The sequence below is a fragment of the Ambystoma mexicanum genome, chromosome 1p (genome assembly GCF_040938575.1).
Source record: "Ambystoma mexicanum isolate Mex_15411 chromosome 1p, UKY_AmexF1_1, whole genome shotgun sequence".
Lineage (NCBI taxonomy): Eukaryota > Metazoa > Chordata > Amphibia > Caudata > Ambystomatidae > Ambystoma > Ambystoma mexicanum.
The window spans coordinates 44024616-44045914 of NC_090921.1; the positions used below are offsets into that span (position 1 = coordinate 44024616).

Consider the following 21299-nt stretch of genomic DNA (forward strand, 5'->3'; position numbering starts at 1 on the left):
TTGAAAACAAAATCAGGCTCTAGCAGCTGACACAGAGCTCGGGATGGGGGTAATTTGTTTGTAATGAAAAAATGACCCATAAAAAGAATATGTTAACTGAAAATATCTTGTAGCTTTGGCTAGGAGGCTGGGGTGTCCAACAAAGGGAATGTCTCATGATTTTTAGGAAGAAGGGTATGAGAGCCAATGCAAAGAAGAGAGGTTAAGGAAATGGTTTGGTAGGAAAGGTGTTAAATAGAAGGGACATGGTTATTTTACAAAAGAAACTCATTCAGTTTAATATTACAGATATACGTCGAGTGACCTGTATGCCTTGGAAAATAAACGTCGAACCGCGTGAGAAAAGAGGGAGGTCGTAGAGAAACCCAGTGGAAGCCCGACAAAGATATGGTCTGAGTTGTGTCTGCAAAAGACTCCCCCAACCCTGTGGCCCCATGCTGAAACATCCCCTCTTTTGGACTCATTGAACAATGCATTTATTGAGAGATACTCTAGTAAAAATGAACTTCTTGTGAAAAGGAAAAAAGAGACAATGGTCTAAGCATCAAAGGAACCTGGGAGACTGACTGTGAAAACAGCTCAAAAGAAAGGACAAAGGCGACAGGACACAGACGGTCCAGCAACGCCAAACTAAAGACGAGTAAAGTGGAAGAAACGGAAGAAGAAAGAGTGTGGAACAGGAGGGAAAGACACAGTGAGAACGATATATATATATGCATGGGCAGAAGAAGATCAAGGAGAGATTGTATTTTGTTGGGGTGGGAGTTGCAGACAGGATATGACATACGAAGAGACAATGGGCTAATGGGTTACCTCAAAGCTTGACCAACCTCTCGAGTCTCACAATGGCTGTGACATTATCTAAGGCATACAGTTAGTTTAAAGCAAATGATTACAGGAAGTGGGGCTTAAATGGAAGAAGATGACACAGTCATGTTTTGTTTTAAGAATAACAATACGTTAGTATGTGACAAATTGTAGGGTTGTGATAGGATGTTTTTAGATAAGTATCAAGGAGGGTGGACATGGATGTGGTTGAAAATTATTGTTTTAACAAACAAGGAAATTTAAAGATGGGGAAATGTAATGGAGGTGTTGAGATGAAGATAAGGTACCAACAATTGAATGCAGTAGGGGGCAATCCTTTAACTGACAATGCTGCTAAAATGAGTGAAATGAAGAAATGCTGCAGAGCGTGTTAGCATGAGGTAGTCCTGAAGTTGAAACATTCAAGGCTAAGGTGCCTTCAGAAATCAGACAAATACGCTGAAACCACACAGTTAATTGGGCTGTGTCTGGAAACTTAGCTAAGGGAAACAGCTGCATGACCATAATTGGGGCAACATCACAGGGAAAAAGCCAGGATGTGTGCCAGAATGTATTTCATTTTTGAAGGTTTAAATAGATAACACATAATTCCCCGGTGCGCGAATGTTCAACGAAGAGTCTTTTCTGGACATGTTTAGGAAAGGTGGGGTTTGAATCCTCTTTCTCTGACAAGATATAAAGGGAGCTCCGTTTTTAGCTGGGGAGAGGAGATTGTGTAATTGACAAAGATGCTGTTTTGGGCTCTGTGTCAGCTGGGCATGAAATAAAACTTGATGAACTTGACTCTGTCTCCTTGCCTGCTGTCTGGTCACCTTTGCTGAAATATCAGAGAGCTCCAGAGAGTGAAAGAGAGGCCCAGAAAGCTTCTGAGAGGGTTCTAGAGATCAACAAAGGGCCCCAGACTGTCCAGGGGGGCCTGACAAAATGGAGGAGGTGCAAAAGAGCACGATCGGGGCCATGGCACCTCCTCTACACTGGAATAGGACTCTGGTTCTGTTTTGTTGGTTTTTGGAAGTATAGAGAGTAGAGTAAGGGTAGGGGTCAAGTTAGACTCTACATTTTGGCTTGGTATATTTAGGGTAAGGGGTTAGGTCTGGGTGGTTGTGTAAAGCTAGTGATGTTGGGGCTTGATTAGGGGCATGATAAATGTAGGGTCAGTGATGTAGGGTCAGGGCAAGTGCTGGGGCAGTGGTTATAGTAAGGTTGGGTTAATAGAATAAATGTTTAAGCAAGTGTTAAAGCGGTAGGGAGGTTGGGGGGGGTGTGTGATTGCCATGCATAGGATTTGGATGGGGATTAGGCTAAGGGTAGGGTTAGAGTAAATATTTTGTTTTGGTACAATTAGGGTAGAGGGTTAGAGTTTGTGTGGTTGTGTAGGACTGGCAGTGTTGGTGCTAGATTAGGGGCTAGTTAAAGTTTGGGGCAATTGCTATGGCAGGGGTTGGGGTAAGGCTATGGCGAATAGAATATTAGTTTAATTATTAAAGAAAGGAATAGGGAGGTTGTGGAGGACTTGATAAGGCCTTGTTTAGGATTAGAATAGAGGTTAGGGTAAATATTTTTATTTTGAACAATTATGCTAAGGGTTATGGTTAGGTGGTTTTGTTTTGTAGGGCTGGTAATGTTGGGGCTTGATTATGGGGTCGGTAGAATCAGGGTAAGTGCTAGGGTATGGGTTATGGTAAGCCTAGGGATAATAGAGGAAAGATTTAGGTAAGTGTTAAAGAAAGGGATAGGGAGGATGGGGAGGGCTTGGCATTGCCTTATTTAGGATTAGGATAGAGGGTAGGGTAGGGTAAGGATAACGGTACGTTTAGAGTAAAGAATTTGGTTTGGTACATTTATGCTAAGGGATTATGTTCGGGCTGTTGTTCATGGCTGGTGATGTTGGGAGTTTATTAGTGGCTAGGTAGAGTAACAGTCAGGGAACCTGCTGGGGCACGGGTTATAGTAAGGAAGGGCTAATAGGGTAAAGGTTTAAGTAAGTGTGAAAGCATGGGATGGAGAGGTTGGGGAGGACTTGCGATTGCCCTGTTTATAATTAGGATAGGGGGTTAGAGTAAGGGTAGGGGTAAGATTAGAGTAAAGATGTTGGTTTGGTACAGTTAGGGTAATGGGTTACGGTCTGGCTATTTCTGTAGGGCTTGTGATGTTGGGTTGTGATTTGGAACTAGGTAGTGTAAGTGAAAGTGCAAGTGCTGGGGTAGGGATTATGGTAAGTTTAGGACAAATGGAGCTGTGGTTTAGGGTATGTGTTGAAGAAATGGATAGGGAGTTTGTGGGCGGCTTGTGCTAGGATTTGGATAGGGGTTAGGGTAAGCGTAACGTTAGAGTAGAGATTTTGCATTTGTACATTTAGGGTCAAGGGTTATTGTTTTGGTGGTTGTGTAGGGCCAGTGATGTTGGGGCTTGATTAGGGACTAGGTAGAGTAAGGGTTAGGGCAAGTGATTGGATAGGGGTTATAGCAAGTCATATGGCATGAAGGTCGGCTCTGAGATGGGCACGCGGCTCCCCCTGTTGCCACCCTCCAGTAGGTGCGGCTACCTGGTTGATCCTGCCAGTAGCATATGCTTGTCTCAAAGATTAAGCCATGCACGTGTAAGTACACACGGCCAGTACAGTGAAACTGCAGATGGCTCATTATATTAGTTATGGTTCCATTATTCGCTCCATCTGTTACTTGGATAACTGTGGTAATTCTAGAGCTAGTAAATGCCGATGAGCGCTGACCTCCCGGGATGTGTGCATTTATCAGACCAAGACTACTTTGGTGACTCTAGATAACTTTGGGCCGATCGCACGTCCCCGTGATGGCGATGATACATTCGGATGTCTGCCCTATCAACTTTCGATGGTACTTTCTGTGTCTACCATGGTGACCACGGGTAACGGGGAATTAGTGTTCGATTCCGGAGAGGGAGCCTGAGAAACGGCTACCACATCCAAGAAAGGCAGCAGGCGTGAAAATTACCCACTCCCGACTCGGGGAGGTAGTGACAAAAAATAACAATACAGGACTCTTTTGAGAGCCTGTAATTAGAATGAGTACACTTTAAATCCTGTAACGCAGATCAATTGGAGGGAAGTCTGGTTCCAGCAGCCGCGGTTATTCCAGCTCCAATAGTGTATATTAATGTTGCTGCAGTTAAAAAGCTTGTAGTTGGATCTTGGGATTGAGCTGGCGGTCCGCCACTAGTCGAGGTACCGCCTGGTGCAGCCCCTGCCTTTCGGCTCCCCTTGATGCTCCTGACTGAGTGTCCTGGGGATACGAAGCGTTTACTTTGAGAAAATTAGAGTGTTCAAAGCCGGCCGGTCGCCTGAATACTTGAGCTAGGAATAATGGAATAGGACTCCGGATCTATTTTGATGGTTTTCCGAAATGGGGCCATGATTAAGAGGGACGGCCTGGGGCATTCATAAAGTGCTGGTAGAGGTGAAATTCTTGGACTGGCACAAGATGAACCAAAGCAAAAGCATTTGCCAAGGATATTTTCATTAATCAAGAACAAAAGTCGGACGTTCGAAGACGATCAGATACCGTCGTAGAACCGACCATAAATGATGCTGACTAGATATCCAGCTGCGTTATTCCCATGACCCGCCGAGCAGCTTCGGGAAACCTGCCTTTGGAAACCGGGGGGAGTATGGTTACAAAGCTGAAACTTAAAGGAATTGATGGAAGGGCACCACCAGGAGTGGAGCCTGCAGCTTAATTTGACTCAACACAGAAAACCTCACCCGGCCCGGACACGGAAAGGATTGACAGATTGATAGCTCTTTCTCGATTCTGTGTGTGGTGGTGCATGGCCGTTCTTAGATGGTGGAGCGATTTGTCTGTTTAATTCCAATAACGAACGAGACTCCTCCATGCTAACTAGTTACGCGACCCCCCATCGGATGGCGTTCAACTTCTTAGAGGGAGAAGTGGATTTCAGCCACACGAGATCGAGCAATAACAAGTCTGTGATGCCCTTAGATGCCCGGGGCTGCATGAGTTCTACACTGAACAGATCAGCGTTTGTCTACTCTTCGCTGACAGGTGCGGGTAACCCGCTGAACCCCGTTCGTGATAGGGACTGGGGATTGCAATTATTTCCCATGAACAAGGAATTCCCAGTAAGTGCAGGTAATAAGCTCATATTGATTAAGTCCCTGCCCTTTATACACACGACACGTCGCTACCACCGATTAGATAGTTTAGTCAGGTTCTCAGATCGGTCGCGCCGGGGTCAGCAATGGACCTGGTGGAGCGCCGAGAAGACGATCAAACTTGACTATCTAGAGGAAGTAAAAACTGCAACAAGGTTTCCGTAGGTGAACCTGTAGAAGGATCATTAACGGCGTAGCAGCCGGAAGGAGAGCTGCGTTCCAGATGTGCACGACCCACAGCCCCGGGGAGCGGGATTCCCTTCTGCCAGAGGGGGGTCTGCAACCCAGCAGATGGACAGGAACGCCCTGGCGGGGTTGGGTTTATTTGCTGGGGAACCTCCCCTCTGACCGGATAGAGGGAGCCCCTCTGTCCTCTCCTCACTGAGCTGGCCCCTGAGCCTCCACGGTGGGTGGGGGCGCGCTCCTCCACCCCGACCCACCAGCAGGCCGGGCATTGGGCGGGCACACCCCGGTCAGCAGGGAAGCCCCAGAGTGGGAGCAGCCGGGAGCTGAGGGAAGCCATGCCATTCTCGAGGGATGCCTCCCCAGGGTGGACAGGGCCCGGCACACCGAGTGAGCCCTGAGCCATGGTGCAGCTGGGCTTACTGGATGGGCGGGCTTCGAGGTTCCGGCTGCCCATGATCGTGGGTGAGCGATGGCCAGACATGCCGGCACAGCGGGCAACCTTCCCTATGGACAAGGTACCTGGAGCTTGGCCACGTGTGGCTGGGCTGCAGTTTGAAGACTTTTGCGGTACCACCCTACCCCCCTTGCCCGTGCCGAATCTCGTCCGCCTCTCTGTCCGACTTATCAAAAGGGGAGCAGCAGATGGGGTAGGGGCCGAGGGTAGGTCAAGCGGGAATCAGGCGGGTGGGCCATTGGCAGAGCAGCCTGCCTCCTTCGCCGTGGAAAGCCCTGCCACTGTGCTGCTGATGCAGGTGGCGGGCAGGCTTCCCGGCCTGAGTGCCTGAATTATTTTTTTTGTTTTGTCTTTAAACTCCAGATGGTCTCGGACGATTCCCAAGTGAGGAAGCTAAATGGGGTGCCGGGCGGTCTAGTCCACAGCGGGCGGGACAGGCGGCGCTGCCTCCCCCGGGCCTCTCCTGCACCAGCAGGTTCGGCCCGATGTCTGAACAAACAAAAGTTGCCTGTGACACTTGCCGGTGGATCACTTGGCTCGCGCGTCGATGAGGAACCCAACTTGCTGCGAAAATTAGTGTGAATTGCAGGACACATTGATCATCGACACTTCGAAAGCACCATGCGGCCCCGGATTCCTCCTGGGGCTACGCCTGCCTGAGGGTCGCTTGACCGTCAATCGCCCCAGGGTTCCCTTCCCGGGCAGGGCTGGGGCTGTCGCAGGGACTCCATTCCCTTCGTCCCACTAAGGTCAGACCCCGATCAGCACCATCGCAGGATCCCTCTGGACCGGGCTCCACAGGCTCGCAGCCCGCGCGTCCCGGCCTCCCTCCATCTCCCCGCCTCGCGCACAGGTTTCGGTAGGGACGGGCGCCCGGTGCAGCCCAGGGGTGGCAGTGGAGGTGGCGGCGGGCCTTGAAAAAGCCCGTGTGGCTGAATGTGGTGTCCTACGACCAGGTGGGTTTTCGGCCGTGGATCGGGAAAGCACAAGATCGGGCACGTCAGAGGCATGGGGCTAAGGGCTAACCCCCAATACAGCACTGGGCCCAAGGCCAGCCGCCCCACGGAGCTCTTCTGCTCCCTCGACTACGACCTCAGGTCAGACGTGGTAACCCGCTGAATTTAAGCATATTACTAAGTGGAGGAAAAGAAACTAACCGGGATTCCCTCAGTAACGGGGAGTGAAGAGGCCCAGCACCGAATCCCCATCCGGCGGCGGGCGCAGAAAATGTGGCGTACAGAAGACTGACTCCCCGGCGTCGCTCAGGGGGCCCAAGTCCTACTGATCGAGGCTCACCCCGCGGACAGTGTTAGGACGGTAGAGGCCCCTGGCACGCCGAGATCAGGTCTTCTCGGAGTCGGGTTGTTTGGGAATGTGTGGTAAACTCCATCTAAGGCTAAATACGGGTGCTAGACCGATAGCCAACAAGTACCATAAGGAAAAGTTGAAAAGAACTTTGAAGAGAGAGTTCAAGAGGGCATGAAACCGTCGAGAGGTAAACAGGTGGGGTCCATGCAGTCCACCTGGAGGATTCAACACGGCGAGCAGGTCGGTCGCCCGGAATGGCAGATCACTTCGCAGGACCGCTGCCCGGGCGCACCCGGCCCCCGCATGGCTCATTTCCTCCGTGGCAGTGCACCGTGACCGGCTACGGTTCAGCTGGGAAGGCCCTGGGAGGGCACGTGGCTCTCCTCTCTGGCGGAGAGTGTTACAGCCCCCTGGCAGCAGTTTCGCCGTGTCTGTGGGGCCAAGGGAGAGTGGCCACTGTTGCACCCTTCTGTGGCAACCGTCCCGGCCCCTCTTGGCGGGTCATGGGGGACGGGGCCCCCTGCTCCCGGTGCGACTGTCGATTGGGGTGGAATGTCCTCAGTGCACCCTGACCATGTTGCACTGCCTTGCGGGGAGACCCATGAAGGGCGCCAGGGGTCTTCTGCGGTGATGTCGGTTACCCACCCGACCTGTCTTGAAACACGGACCAAGGAATCTAACACGTGCGGGAGTCAGAGGGCCGTACGAAACCCTGTGGCACAATGAAGGTGAGGGCTGGCGCACACTGGCTGAGGTGGGAACCATTGCAGCGTTGTGGTGGGTGCACCACCGGCCCGTCTAGCCCGCTCTATCGGGGAGTTAGAGTATGAGCGTGTGTGATAGGACCCAAAAGATGGTGAACTATGCCTGGGCAGGGTGAATCCAGAGGAAACTCTGGTGGAGGTCAGTAGCGGTTCTGACGTGCAAATTGGTCATCCGACCTGGATATAGGGGCGAAAGACTAATTGAACCATCTAGTAGCTGGTTCCCTCTGAAGTTTCCCTCAGGATAGCTGATGCTGGGAAACCATAGTTTTATCTGGTAAAGCGAATGATTAGAGGTCTTGGGGCTGAAACGATCTCAACCTATTCCCAAACTTTAAATGGGTAAGAAGCCTGGCTCAATGGCGTGGAGCCAGCCATCGAATGCCAGTGCCCAGTGGGCCACTTTTGGTAAGCAGAACTGGTGCTGCGGGATGAACTGAACGCCGGGTTAAGGCACCCGATGCCAACGCTCATCAGACCCCAGAAAAGGTGTTGGTTGATATAGACAGCAGGACGGTGGCCATGGAAGTGAGAATCCTCTAATCAACCACCTGCCTAATCAACTAGCCCTGAAAATGGATGGCGCTGGAGCACCGGGCTCATACCTGGCCCTCGCTGGTGCTGAGAGCCGAGGGAGCTAAGCCACGACGAGTAGGAGGGCCACTGTGGTGCACACGGAAGCCCGGGGCCAGGGCCAAGGTGGAGCAGCCTCAGGTGCAGATTTTGGTGGTAGTAGCAAATATTCAAACAAGAACTTTGAAGGCCGAAGTAGAGAAGGGATCCATGTGAACAGCAGTTGACCATGGGTCAGTCGGTCCTAGGAGATGGGCGAGCGCCGTTCGGAAGGGACGGGCGATGGCCTTCGTTGCCCTCAGCCGATCAAAAGGGATTCGGGTTCAGATCCCCGAGCCCGGAGTGGCGGAGACAGGCGCCCTCGCAGCGTCCAGTGCGGTAACGCAAATGATCCCGGAGAAGCCGGCGGTAGCCCTGAGGAGAGTTCTCTTTTCTTTGTGAAGGGCAGGACACCCTGGAATGGGTTTGCCCCGAGAAAGGGGCCCGAGCCTTGGAAAGCACACGGTTCCGGCGGCATCCGGTGAGCTCTCGCTGGTCTTTGAAAATCCAGGGTGAGATGGTGTAAATCTCGCGCAGAGCCGTACCCATATCCGCAGCAGGTCTCCAAGGTGAACAGCCTCTGGCATGTTGGAACAATGTAGGTAAGGGAAGTCAGCAAGATCCGTAACTTCGGGATAAGGATTGGCTCTAAGGGCTGGGTCAGTCAGGCTGGGGCATGAAGTGGGGCTCGGCATGCGCCACTGCTGGATGAGGCGTCTCCCCCCAGGGGCGGCGCCGATTCTAGATGCGAGCCGGGCCCTTCCTGTGGATTGCTCCAGTTGCGGTGGTCGCCTCTCTCCATTTCCCTTGCGGAATTCGGGGCTGACGTTCTGCCTCTGCCGATGCCTAGCAGCTGACTTAGAACTGGTGCGGACCAGGGGAATCCGACTGTTTAATTAAAACAAAGCATTGCGAAGGCCCGCAGTGGGTGTTGACGCAATGTGATTTCTGCCCAGTGCTCTGAATGTCAAAGTGAAGAAATTCAATGAAGCGCAGGTAAACAGCGGGGGTAACTATGACTCTCTTAAGGTAGCCAAATGCCTTATCATCTAATTAGTGACGCGCATGAATGGATGAACGAGATTCCCACTGTCCCTACCTACTATCTAGCCGCTCGCCTTGGGACTCGAGTGTGGACAGAAGGGGGCCATCTCTCTCACCCTTAGTGCAATGCATGTTCATGGGGAACCTGGTGCTAAATCATTCGTAAACGACTTGATTCTGGGTCAGGGTTTCGTAAGTAGCACAGCAGCTACCTCGCTGCGCTCTATTAAAAGTCATCTTCTGAGCCAAGCTTTTGTCACAAGGTCCTCGAAGGGCCTCAGTCCTTCCTCCCGCCTTTCTGCGGGGAGCACGGGAGACTCCCACCCACTCTAGGTGCACATCCGCGGGGGTGTGCGGGATGGGCGGTGAGCGCTCTTCTCACCTTTCCCAGTCTGCCCGGTGGACCAGATGGCCTCAGCCCCGGGCCGGCGTCGAGGTGGTGCCTTAAGTCCCAGGACAGGGCGGGGGAATAGAGGCTGCAAGCCTCCCCAGGGTGTGCGGGGGGCTTGGAACCTTCCTTAAGCCCCGTGCCCATGGATGGTGGGGTCGGAGCAGGCGCAGCTGGCAGGCCGCCGGGCCAATAGGCCAGGGGAGTAGGACCAGATGGCCCGAGTCATGGCTGGCAGACCAGATGGCCCAAGTTGTGGCTGGCGAGGCTGGCTCCTGCACTTGTCTCCTCCGGTCGGGTTCCTTAAGCCCCCCACTGTGTGGGGCTTAATAGTCAGCAAGGAAGTGTCTCCCAGGCCCGGGCCCGAGGGCGCATGAGGTTGGTGCCTTAAGCCCCGGGAAGAGAGGCAGCGGCTTAAGCCCCCGACCCCACGGGGGTGGAATCTTAAGCCTGTGCCCCTGGATGGTGGGTTCGGGGCAGGCGTGGCCAGAGGGCCGCCGGGCTATCTGGTCCGGGGAGTAGAACTAGATGGCCCAAGTCACGGACGGTGGATCAGATGGCCCAAGTTGCAGCCGGCGTGGCTGGCTCATACATTTGTCTCCAGTCGGTGTGGAAGGGCCACCCTGTGGCCTCCAGGTCAGCCATTGCGCTGTTACTGGCCTCCATTCCATGGCGTTCGTGGGCTGCTCCCGGTCCTCGGGGTGCGTGTGTCAAGGTGGCACCCTGAGCGGGCCCCTTCCCTCCACTGGGCTATAACTGCTTATAGCATCCGGCCTTGAGTTCCATGGCATTCGTGGGTTGCTCCTGGTTCTCGGTCCAGTGCCTCCCTTTTGCGGTCAAGTCCAAAACGAGGTGCGCGTGTCAAGGGGCGCTCGTAGTGGCCGGACCTGACTTCCATGGTGTTTGTGGGTTAGTTTGGAGGGCAAGGCTCAAATGTGGAGGGAGCAGCTCTAAGGGGACCTGGCCAGAGCTCCAGGGTGGCCAGGGCTGCTGCCCCTGGCCTTGGGCATCTGTCTCAAAGGTTCCCGGGACCAGTGGTGGTCGCAGGGAGCCCCGGCGGGGTCCCCATCACTCCTCACAGGGAAAAGCTCATAAGGGGGCATGCTGAAGCCCCGGGGCGGCTGGAGGGGCTGGCCCCTGGCCTTGCATGCCTCCCTTGCGATTGGGTCCCAGTCCCGCCCGTGGGAGAAGCTCTAATGTTGCAGGGGAAGCTCTGAGGCAGCCCAGCCCGAGCTCCAGGCTGCTGAAAACCCATCCTTGGGAGCCTGTCGACTATCCCCCAGCCTGGCGGCGAGCCCGGCATGGCCCTGTCCCTCCACGGAGGGAAAAGCTCTAATGTGGAGGGGGAAGCTCTAAGGTGGGCCGGGACAGAGCTCCATGCAGGCGCCCAATGCCGGGCTGCTGCAACCTGGCCTTGGGTGCCTGTCGACCGTCACCAGGCCTGGCGGCAGTCCAGGGGTGCCCCGGCAGGGTCCCCATCCCTCCCCGGTGGGAAAAGCTCTAATGTGGAGTGGGAAGCTCTAAGACGGGCCAGGCCTTTGCCGAGCTCCAGGGAGGAGGCTGGGGCTGTTGCAGCCTGGCCATGGGTGCCTGGTGGTCTTAAAAGGTCCCTACGCCCGGCGGGATCCCCGTCCCTCCCCGGAGGGAAAAAATTCTAAAGGGGCTGGTTCGACCGTCACTCAAAGCTCGGCAGCGGTCCCAGTATCCCCGTCTCTCCCCCTAGGGAAAAGCATTAATGTGGGGGGAGAAGCTCTAAGCGGCCTGGGCGGAGCTCAAGGAGGACCGTCCGGCACCTGCCAGCCCTTGGTTCTTTGCCAGACGGGGGCCAAAGGCCCTTCCTGTCCAGGCCCATTGTAATGCATTGCCCTACCAGATGGCTGCTCTCTGAGCCCGGCCATCTGGTCGTCGGCCATAGGAACGACTGCAAGGACCAGATGGCCGGGCTTCTCTGGAAATCCTGATGGTTGTCAATTGGAAATTTGCTTTCAGTTGGGTCTACAAGGAGCCCGGATGCTTTTGGCAAGAGGTCCCCCTCTGTCAATCTGGGCGCACACATTACATGAAAGCTTAGTCACCTTTGTCTGGATTACTATAGATAGGGGGAGAGGGACTTGTCTGCGCATCCTCTGGGTTCTACCTGCCTGATCTTGGCTCTGTGGCAAAACCACTGCACCTCCCTGGGCCAGCCGGGGGGCCGTGCCCCATGCAGCACCCCAGCAGAGACTGGCCTGCTGGGGGTGCTCTTCCGAGCACTCCATTGGATCGATTTGGTGCACTTGGTCCATCTAGGGTTGGACTGCTTGTCAGATCAGACTGGACAGGGTCGGGTGGCCGGGCCCTGCTCCGTCAAGCACGTTTTTCCAGCCATTCGGAACGCATGTTCCGCGGGGTGCTGACCCCCTCCATCGCCACTATGGTGGCAGTGTTGCGGGCAAAACCCCTTACCGCTCCAAGTTGTGCCTGGGCTGGTTCGACTTCCCACCCACCATGTGGCGTGGTGGAGCGGGCCGGACCGCCAGCGCCCACGTGACCGACCTGACCACCCAGGCCCGACGCTCAAGTGACGGCCCCCAGAGGACGCGAAGGTTGGCTCTTAGGCGGGCCCGCGGCTCCCCCCATTGCCACCCTCCAGCAGGTGGGGCTACCTGGTTAATCCTGCCTGTAGCATGTGCTTGTCTCAAAGATTAACCCATGCACGTGTAAGTACACACAGCCGGTACAGTGAAACTGCGAATGGCTCATTAAATCAGTTATGGTTCCTTTGGTCGCTCCATCTGTTACCTTGATAACTGTGGTAATTCTCGAGATAGTACATGCCGACGAGCACTGACCTCCCGGGATGCGTGCATTTATCAGACCAAGACCATTCCGGGCTCGCCCGGCCGCTTTGGTGACTCTAGATAACCTCAGACTGATCGCCACTGCTCAAATCATGCCCAAGAGTGAGGGTAAAAGAGTCTCACTCTTGGCAGGAGAAAAAAATAAACCCCAAAAATCCAGCAAAGCTGCTGGGGGACTCACTAGGTTAGGAAATTCAGCCTAAATAGAGAATTCTCCCTAACACTGGACCCTTACCTAGGCCTGAGAGAACTGGTTATTCTCAATACTGGTGGAAAACCAGGAAAGAAAAGTCTAAGGCCAAAACCCTTCAGACTGTTGGACCTTCTACTGAAGACCCCAACTCTAATCCTAATATTAGGGGGAAAGAACAGTCTAAGGCCAAAACCCTTCAGACTGTTGGACCTTCTACTGAAGACCCCAACTCTAATCCTAATATTAGGGGGGGAACTCCTAAAGTAGGTAAGGTTAGATCTAAGAGGAAGGGGAAGCAGGTACATTGCCTAACCCTAACCCCTCCAACCAAGAGGCCTAAGACCCAACCTGCTCCCACAAGAGAGGTGGTGAGGAACCTTGGAGGCCCCTCTAAATCCAAGGGAATCCTTTATAAGGACCCCTGGAAAAAGCTAACACAGGTTCAGAAGTTGTACCAACTTCTGAGGGACTGGTCAACCAGATCCCCTATAGTTTCAAAAAAAAAAACTGATGCTCCTCAAACGGTTTGTAGGTCATACAGCTTGCAAAGCTTGCAAAGGAAAACCTTTTATTTGACCATAGAACATAGGTCAAGGTGTCACCATCAAAATGCTGATGGACTCTCTAGGATGTATGGACGGAGTGCGACTTGAGTTGCCTAGGCAACTCGGTCCAGGGTGCCTAAATCCCCCTCCACCCCTCCTAAGTACCCCAGACAGAGTGGCACCACTTTGGAGGGCTTCTGTGGAGAAGCCCGCCAAAATAGTGGAACGAAAGGGCTCAACTTGGGTTGGAGTCACAGAAGCGAACACAAACGCCATTTTAGAACCGAGTTCTGGCAAAAAAATACCAACCGGGGAATTAATATTAAATAAATAAACTGGCGGGATGTTCGAGGCTATAGGAATTAAATAATTAAAGTTGGAAGCCTCGAACAATGGGAAATCCCATAGGGATATATTCGTGGTTGAATATAAAAAGTAGTATCCACTGCCACCAGCCAAAACTCAATCAGGGGGGATGGAGACGTGCCCCCTCGACTAACAGACCCCGGGGCAATCGAATTGCCCCGGCCAGTATGTCCACAATATGATGGTTTGTACTTGTTCTGTTCAGAATTTGAGACTAGTAAAGTCAATGGTGACTTTACATGCCCTGGGAGACAGTAGTCAGTCCCAGGGTATGGAGTCTATACTGGGGGGTCACTATGACACCCCTGTGTTACTGCACTGAGGGTGACACACATCACAAAAACACATGAAGCCCTATGGAGTAAAATACCCCATAGCCCATTAAACACATCTAGAATCAAAGAGACACACTCAAATCATGCCCAAGAGTGAGGGTAAAAGAGTCTCACTCTTGGCAGGAGAAAAAAAAATAAACCCCAAAAATCCAGCAAAGCTGCTGTGGGACTCACTAGGTTAGGAATTTCAGCCTAAACAGAGAATTCTCCCTAACACCATCTCTGTTCATTGCATGTATAAGCAGTAAGATGAAAGAGTCTTATTTATTTATTTAATTTTATGCTCATAAAAGCCTCCCTGCCGCAGGTTACAAACTGCCCATGTGGTCACTTGGTGTCGCAGGGCGCTTAGCTGGCGTATGTGTGGCTCTATTTGATTAACTGGTAAAGTGCAGCTAAAGTGCTGCTGCACTGAAACTATTATTGTATTATTATTAGTGGGTAGAGTACCAGTCAGGGCAAGTGCTGGGCCAGGGGTTATAGTAAGGTAGGGTTAATAGAGTAAGGGTTTAAATAAGTGTGAAAGCAATAGGATAGGGAGGTTGGGGAGGACTTGTGATTGCACTGTTTAGAATTAGGTTAGGGGTTAGGGTGAGGGTAGGGTTATGTCAGGTTTCGTGGGATTTGGTTGAATGTGGTAGAATGAGGATATGATTAACATAAAGTATGGTTTGGGCCTTGGCTTTCTGTGCAGAGTGTGGAGAGCTTCCCAAGTCAAAATGGAGACTTCCAAAAGGATCAGTGATTGGTCAGAAGTAACAGAAGGGCATTGTTGGAACATTCTAAACCGCCTTTCATTGTCAGAAGCCCAGCTGGAAGGTCCTATGTTTGAAGCTCTTAAGATTTAGAAAACTTTAGTTAGGCCCTTGTGCCTAAAATTAGTTATTTTGGTTCTGGAAAGTGTTGGAGATTTAAGAAGAAACTTAGAAAACGTTCCGGTGAAAGAAAGAAGCAAGCTAAGTGAATTCATTATCTTTTATGGATCTTTGTGATTTTCAAGCAGGAGTTAAATATTAATTCCATTAATTAACTTGTTCCTGTTTTTATTAGTTTTTGTTAAAATAGTAGTTCATTTCGTTCTTTCATGAATCTATTTTTGAACTTCTAGAACTGTATTTAAATTTACTGAACTGCGTCACATTTTTTGCAATTGGCTAGTTGGAGTGTGGAGGTCTGTTTATCATTTTAGCGTCGTGTGTTTTTTCGGCCGTATAAAATATTGAGTATTGTACCCTTTTTCGGTAACAGTGCTTTTATTAGCGTCGGACTAGCGTTAGAAATCTTACACTGTCTGCGCAAGTGACAGTGTGGTAGCCATGCGACTCTGAAGCGTTATGTTTAATTTACTAACATTCTAACCTGGCGCGTGATCATCACTGGGCTGCCTCTTCAAGGATTAGTGTCCGGAACTGAGGACTTTCTCCTTCCTGTTTGAACACTTCATATTAAGAAGAGTGGAATACTATTCATTTACGCATGCGCCCATGCCAGTTTCATTTTTGAACTCATTTCCTTGTTTTTGTGCGCTTCCATTTTAGAAGGAGTAAACAATATCTTCACGCATGCGCATATTCTGGTTAAAAGAACGCTTCTTTTATGAGCGATCATCTTTGCCAGCAAAAGATCCAATTAATGAACACTTTTATATATTCAGGAAACAAACCATTTTAACTTGAATAGCCAGAGTGTCATTTTTGGAATTGGTATTGAAGCAGCTAGAAATCATCAATACAAACTACATGTAAAATATTTCCAGCGGGTTGTTTGGGTAAATGACATTGGAACTGCTTGAAGATTAACTCATTAAACTGAGAGAGATTAGCAGCTTTTTCACAACCGAATTGAAGAAATTAGTAAGAGCATCTGAGACTCTATTTTTCTGTTTTCTTCATTTGAATTCACACACACGTCCTCTAAGTTATTCACAGAGGATAATCAGGTATGGTGGCGTGTTTATTTACTTAATATTATAACGAGAAGTCAGAGCCAAGGAATTCAAAGGTTAGTGACTAAAGTGAATTTGTTGTTATTTTCACCAACAGGTTGACAGATAAAGAAGCTGAGCAAAACCTGAAGTTTATTATTTTGTCCCATTTTCCCCCTTTCCCTTGGGGGTGCTCTCAACTGAACTGTTTGATACCAGTTAAGAGGTTAGCATCCAAAGGGGACTGCGGGGGTTCAGCAGCTTCCGGGGACAACATCAGATTTGAGAAAGCCTGACAGTATGAAAGGCCAGAAAAAATAGTCCTCCTAAGCTGTCATGAACCCCGAGTTCTCAATGGAAGCGTTAAGTGTTTTAGTGAGGGAATTACAGGAAGAATTAAAGGTGGCATATCAAGAGAATAAAAAATTAGGACAACGAGTAGATGAGTTAAGTGAAAAGATGGCACAGACGCAGGGAATTGGGAGAGAAGAATTTCCCCCGGAATTGGTAAGGGTTGGTGAGGAGAGAGGTGTGGGTAGAGGTGATGGGGCAGAGGGAGGTTTTAGGGCATTAGTTATGCCAGTACCTTTGGCAGCTCCAGAGCGTTACTACGGAGATTCAAGTAAATTTCAGACGTTTGTAACCCAATGTGAGTTGCACTTTCTTAGTAGGCCCGAACTATTTCCTTCTGATGCTTCCAAAGTTACTTTTATGATGTCTTATTTATCTGGAGAGGCTTCTACTTGGGCAGGTTTATTGGTCAGGCAGAAGAGTTTATCTTTAAAAGATGTTTCTCTTTTTATGGAAGAATTTAAGAAAATGTTTGATAAAAGACAACTGTCCTTAGAAATTGATGGTGAATTATTAGATTTGCGTCAAGGAAACAGAGACTTGGTTACATATATCACACAGTTTAGGTCTTTGGTTTTAGAATCCCAGTGGCCAGCAGAGAAGAGGTCTTCTCTTTTTTATAGAGGCCTCAAGGAGGAGTTGAAGGATGCCTTGTCCAGTGTAGTCCAACGCCCTTCTTCTTGTGAGGAATTGATTGATTTAGTAGTTCAGTTGGACTATCGTATAAGTGAAAGGAAAGCAGAAAGGCGTCGTTGTACTCAGGGGGAGGTGAGGTCAGTCATTAGAGGAGAGCGTTCAAAGCTTGAGGTGGGTAGTAAAGAAGTGAAACCAAGGGTGAATGATCAACAAATTAGAATAAAAGGTCCTTTATCAAAAGAGGAAAAAACTAGGAGGCGTGAGAATAATTTGTGTTTATATTGTGGTAGGGGCGGTCATTTTTTAGGAAATTGTCCCTTTACACCCAAAAAATTTTCATCAGCCGGAGGAAAAGCACAGCAGGTTGCAAATACAGTTCAGTCAGCGGTTCCACATATAACTGTAAATGTATCCTTGTATTTGAAGGAGGAAAAGAAAGGGTATGGACCGGTAGTGATTGATTCAGGAGCCACCGGGAACTTTATGGATTGGGGAGTAGCTAAGGCATTGGGAATACCACTAGTGAGGAAGGAAGTTGTGGAACAAGTTCGGGCTGTAGATGGAACTTCTCTTTCATCAGGTCCTATAACTCATGAAACTGGTGTCTTGGTTATGGAATTACTTGGAGGTCATAGAGAAGAAATCTCATTTGATTTAATTGATACACCAATTTTGAAAATAATTTTAGGCATGCCATGGCTAACCTTGCATAATCCTCACATTGATTGGAGTAGACGAGTGGTAGAATTACAGTCTAGTTTCTGTTTAGAAAATTGCCTTTTGAAAGGTAATCCTGGGAGGGAAGAAACACAAGGTTTAGTTTCCTCTTTTCTGACTGATGCAGGTATTACAGGACATAATATAGGAGCGGTGTTAGGACATCTTCCGGAGTGTTATCAAGGGTACAAGGAGGTGTTTGATGAAAAGGAGGCAGGAGAATTACCTCCACATAGGAGTTTTGACTGTAAAATTGATTTGGAGCCCGGGGCGGTTTTACCAAGTAGTCGAGTGTATGCATTAACTGAAAAGGAGAATGATTATCTTAAAGAGTACCTTGCAGAAAATTTGGCTAAAGGTTTTATTCGTCATTCTCAATCTCCAGCCGCATCTCCATTATTTTTTGTACCAAAGCCAGATGGGTCTCTCAGAACATGCATTGATTATAGAGCTGTGAATAGAATTACAATCAAAAACAAGTATCCTCTCCCTCTAATTTCGGAAATCTTGAATCAGGTCCAGGGAGCCACAATTTTTTCCAAACTAGATTTACGTGGTGCCTATCATCTGGTGAGAGTCCAGGAGGGTGATGAGTGGAAGACGGCATTCAAAACCCGATTTGGGCTTTATGAGTACTTGGTGATGCCTTTTGGTTTATGCAATGCTCCAGCTGCCTTTCAATTCTTTATGGATGAAATTTTAAGAGATTTTTTAGATATATTCGTAGTAGTATACATTGATGATATTTTGATTTATTCTCAGGATTTAGAGTCGCATAAAATTCATGTGGGAAAGGTTCTACAAAGACTCAAAGAGAATCATTTGTTTGCTAAATTAGAAAAATCTCAGTTTCATACTAATTCAGTGGAATTTTTAGGATACATTGTTTCTCCCAAGGGATTGGAGATGAATCCGAACAAAGTTCAAGCCATCACGGATTGGCCAACACCAACGAAAGTAAAAGAAATTCAAAGCTTTTTAGGTTTTGCGAATTTTTATAGAAGATTTATTGAAGGATTTTCTCGATTGATTACTCCCATAACAAAACTTTTAAAGAAAGGTGCCAAATTTGTGTGGTCGACAGAGGCAGAGGAGGCATTTCAAGAATTAAAGAAAAGGTTCAGTTCGGCCCCTATTTTAATTCATCCAGATCCATCTCAGCCTTTTTATGTAGAAGCGGATGCATCGAATCTTGCCATGGGGGCTGTTCTTTCTCAGAGACATCGAGAGACCGGACAACTTCATCCAGTGGCTTACTATTCTAAAAAATTCTCTATGGCAGAACAAAATTATACGATCTCAGATCGAGAATTATTGGCAATCAAGTTTGCTTTTGAAGAGTGGAGGCATTTTTTAAAAGGAGCAAGACATACAGTGACTGTGTTAACAGACCATAGAAATTTGCTTTTTCTGAAATCAGCCAAGACTCTCACACCAAGGCAGTTAAGATGGTCATTGTTCTTTGCTGATTACGATTTTGTAGTGACATTTAAGCCAGGTAGGCTTAATGGAAAGGCTGATGCTTTATCACGTCAATTTCCTGGAAGTGAGATGGAATCAGAAAAGGAGATGATATCCATTATCGATCCATGCTGTTTTATTTCTGCCGGAATACAGAAAATTGAGGATGTTGAGGAAGAAGTTCGAAAGTCCATGTCAATTGCACAAATGGAGGAATGGGTCCGAAAGGATCCGGTTCGAAAAATTGAGAAAGGATTGCCGTTCTTTGAAAATAAACTTTACTTACCTATTTTGGAATTGAGAGAGAGAGTAATAAGAGACTGTCATGAATCTATGCTGTCCGGACACCCAGGTTTTAGAAAGACGCTAGAATTGGTCAGGAGGAGCTTCTGGTGGGAAAAAATGCGTCAGGACATCTTAAATTTTGTAAAAACTTGTGCTATTTGCGCTCAAATGAAGAGTCAAACCGGAAAACCAGTCGGGTTGTTGGAGCCGTTGCCTATTCCACCTCGTCCTTGGCATACAATTTCCCTGGACTTCATTACAGATCTTCCTTGTGACAAGGGTTGTACATCTATTCTAGTTGTGGTGGACCTCTTGTCAAAAGAGGCTCACTTTGTTCCAATGGAGGGAGAGGTTACTGCAGACAATTTGGCCAAAGTCTTTTTGCGAGAAATAGTTAGACTGCATGGTCTTCCTAATCAAATTATCTCAGATAGAGGTCCTCAATTTATTTCTAGATTTTGGAGGGTTTTTTGTAAGGATTTGGGTGTGGAAGTCAGTTTATCATCAGGTTATCATCCCGAGACCAATGGACAAGTAGAAAGAGTAAATCAAGAACTGGAGAAGTATTTGAGGTGTTATCTACAGGCAGGGGAAGAATGGGTGGATTTGATTTGGCTTGCCGAATTTGCTTATAATAATTGTGCTAAAGATTCAACTAACATGTCTCCATTTTATCTTGGAAGAGGTTTTCACCCACGGTTTTTAAGTTTTGAAATTACTGAAGAGTCAGAAAATCCTGGAGTTGAGGTTCGATTAAAAACTATGAGAAAAAATTTGGAAAGAGCAAAAAGGGTACTTTTCGATAGTAAACAGAAGTACAAAAGATTTGCAGATCAAAAAAGGAGGTTGGGTCCTAAATATAAGGTTGGTGACTTGGTTTGGCTTTCGACGAGACATTTGAGAATTAAGGGCAAAAACAAATTTACTCCACGTTTTGTAGGTCCATTTAAAGTAGAAAAGATAATCAATCCAGTGTCAGTACGGTTAAAACTACCTACTTCCTTGAAAATACATCCAACTTTTCACATTAGTCTATTAAAACCTGTGATTCCGGGGACTAGAGTTGTACATCCACCTTCACCAGTTCAGTTAGAGAATTCATCCGAAGAGTTTGTGGTGAAAAGAATTGTAGATTCCAGGAGGTTAAGAGGGAAACTACAATATTTAATAGACTGGGAAGGTTTCGGACCTGAGGAACGTACATGGGAAGACGAGGTGAATGTGCATGCACCACAATTAGTCTCAAAATTTCATAGAAAGTATCCTTCTAAAGTTGGCCCTGGGACAGGGCATTAAGGGGGGGGTACTGTCAGGTTTCGTGGGATTTGGTTGAATGTGGTAGAATGAGGATATGATTAACATAAAGTATGGTTTGGGCCTTGGCTTTCTGTGCAGAGTGTGGAGAGCTTCCCAAGTCAAAATGGAGACTTCCAAAAGGATCAGTGATTGGTCAGAAGTAACAGAAGGGCATTGTTGGAACATTCTAAACCGCCTTTCATTGTCAGAAGCCCAGCTGGAAGGTCCTATGTTTGAAGCTCTTAAGATTTAGAAAACTTTAGTTAGGCCCTTGTGCCTAAAATTAGTTATTTTGGTTCTGGAAAGTGTTGGAGATTTAAGAAGAAACTTAGAAAACGTTCCGGTGAAAGAAAGAAGCAAGCTAAGTGAATTCATTATCTTTTATGGATCTTTGTGATTTTCAAGCAGGAGTTAAATATTAATTCCATTAATTAACTTGTTCCTGTTTTTATTAGTTTTTGTTAAAATAGTAGTTCATTTCGTTCTTTCATGAATCTATTTTTGAACTTCTAGAACTGTATTTAAATTTACTGAACTGCGTCACATTTTTTGCAATTGGCTAGTTGGAGTGTGGAGGTCTGTTTATCATTTTAGCGTCGTGTTTTTTCGGCCGTAT

At 48.6% G+C, this 21299-nt stretch overlaps 1 non-coding gene across 1 annotated transcript; it reads left to right on the plus strand.

The window, feature by feature from the left end:
- The first annotated feature begins 6130 nt into the window (after positions 1-6130).
- Positions 6131-6284, plus strand: LOC138466577 (5.8S ribosomal RNA). Its single transcript, XR_011267976.1, has one exon. It is a non-coding gene; the product is annotated as a 5.8S ribosomal RNA (ribosomal RNA).
- Positions 6285-21299: the final 15015 nt, after the last annotated feature.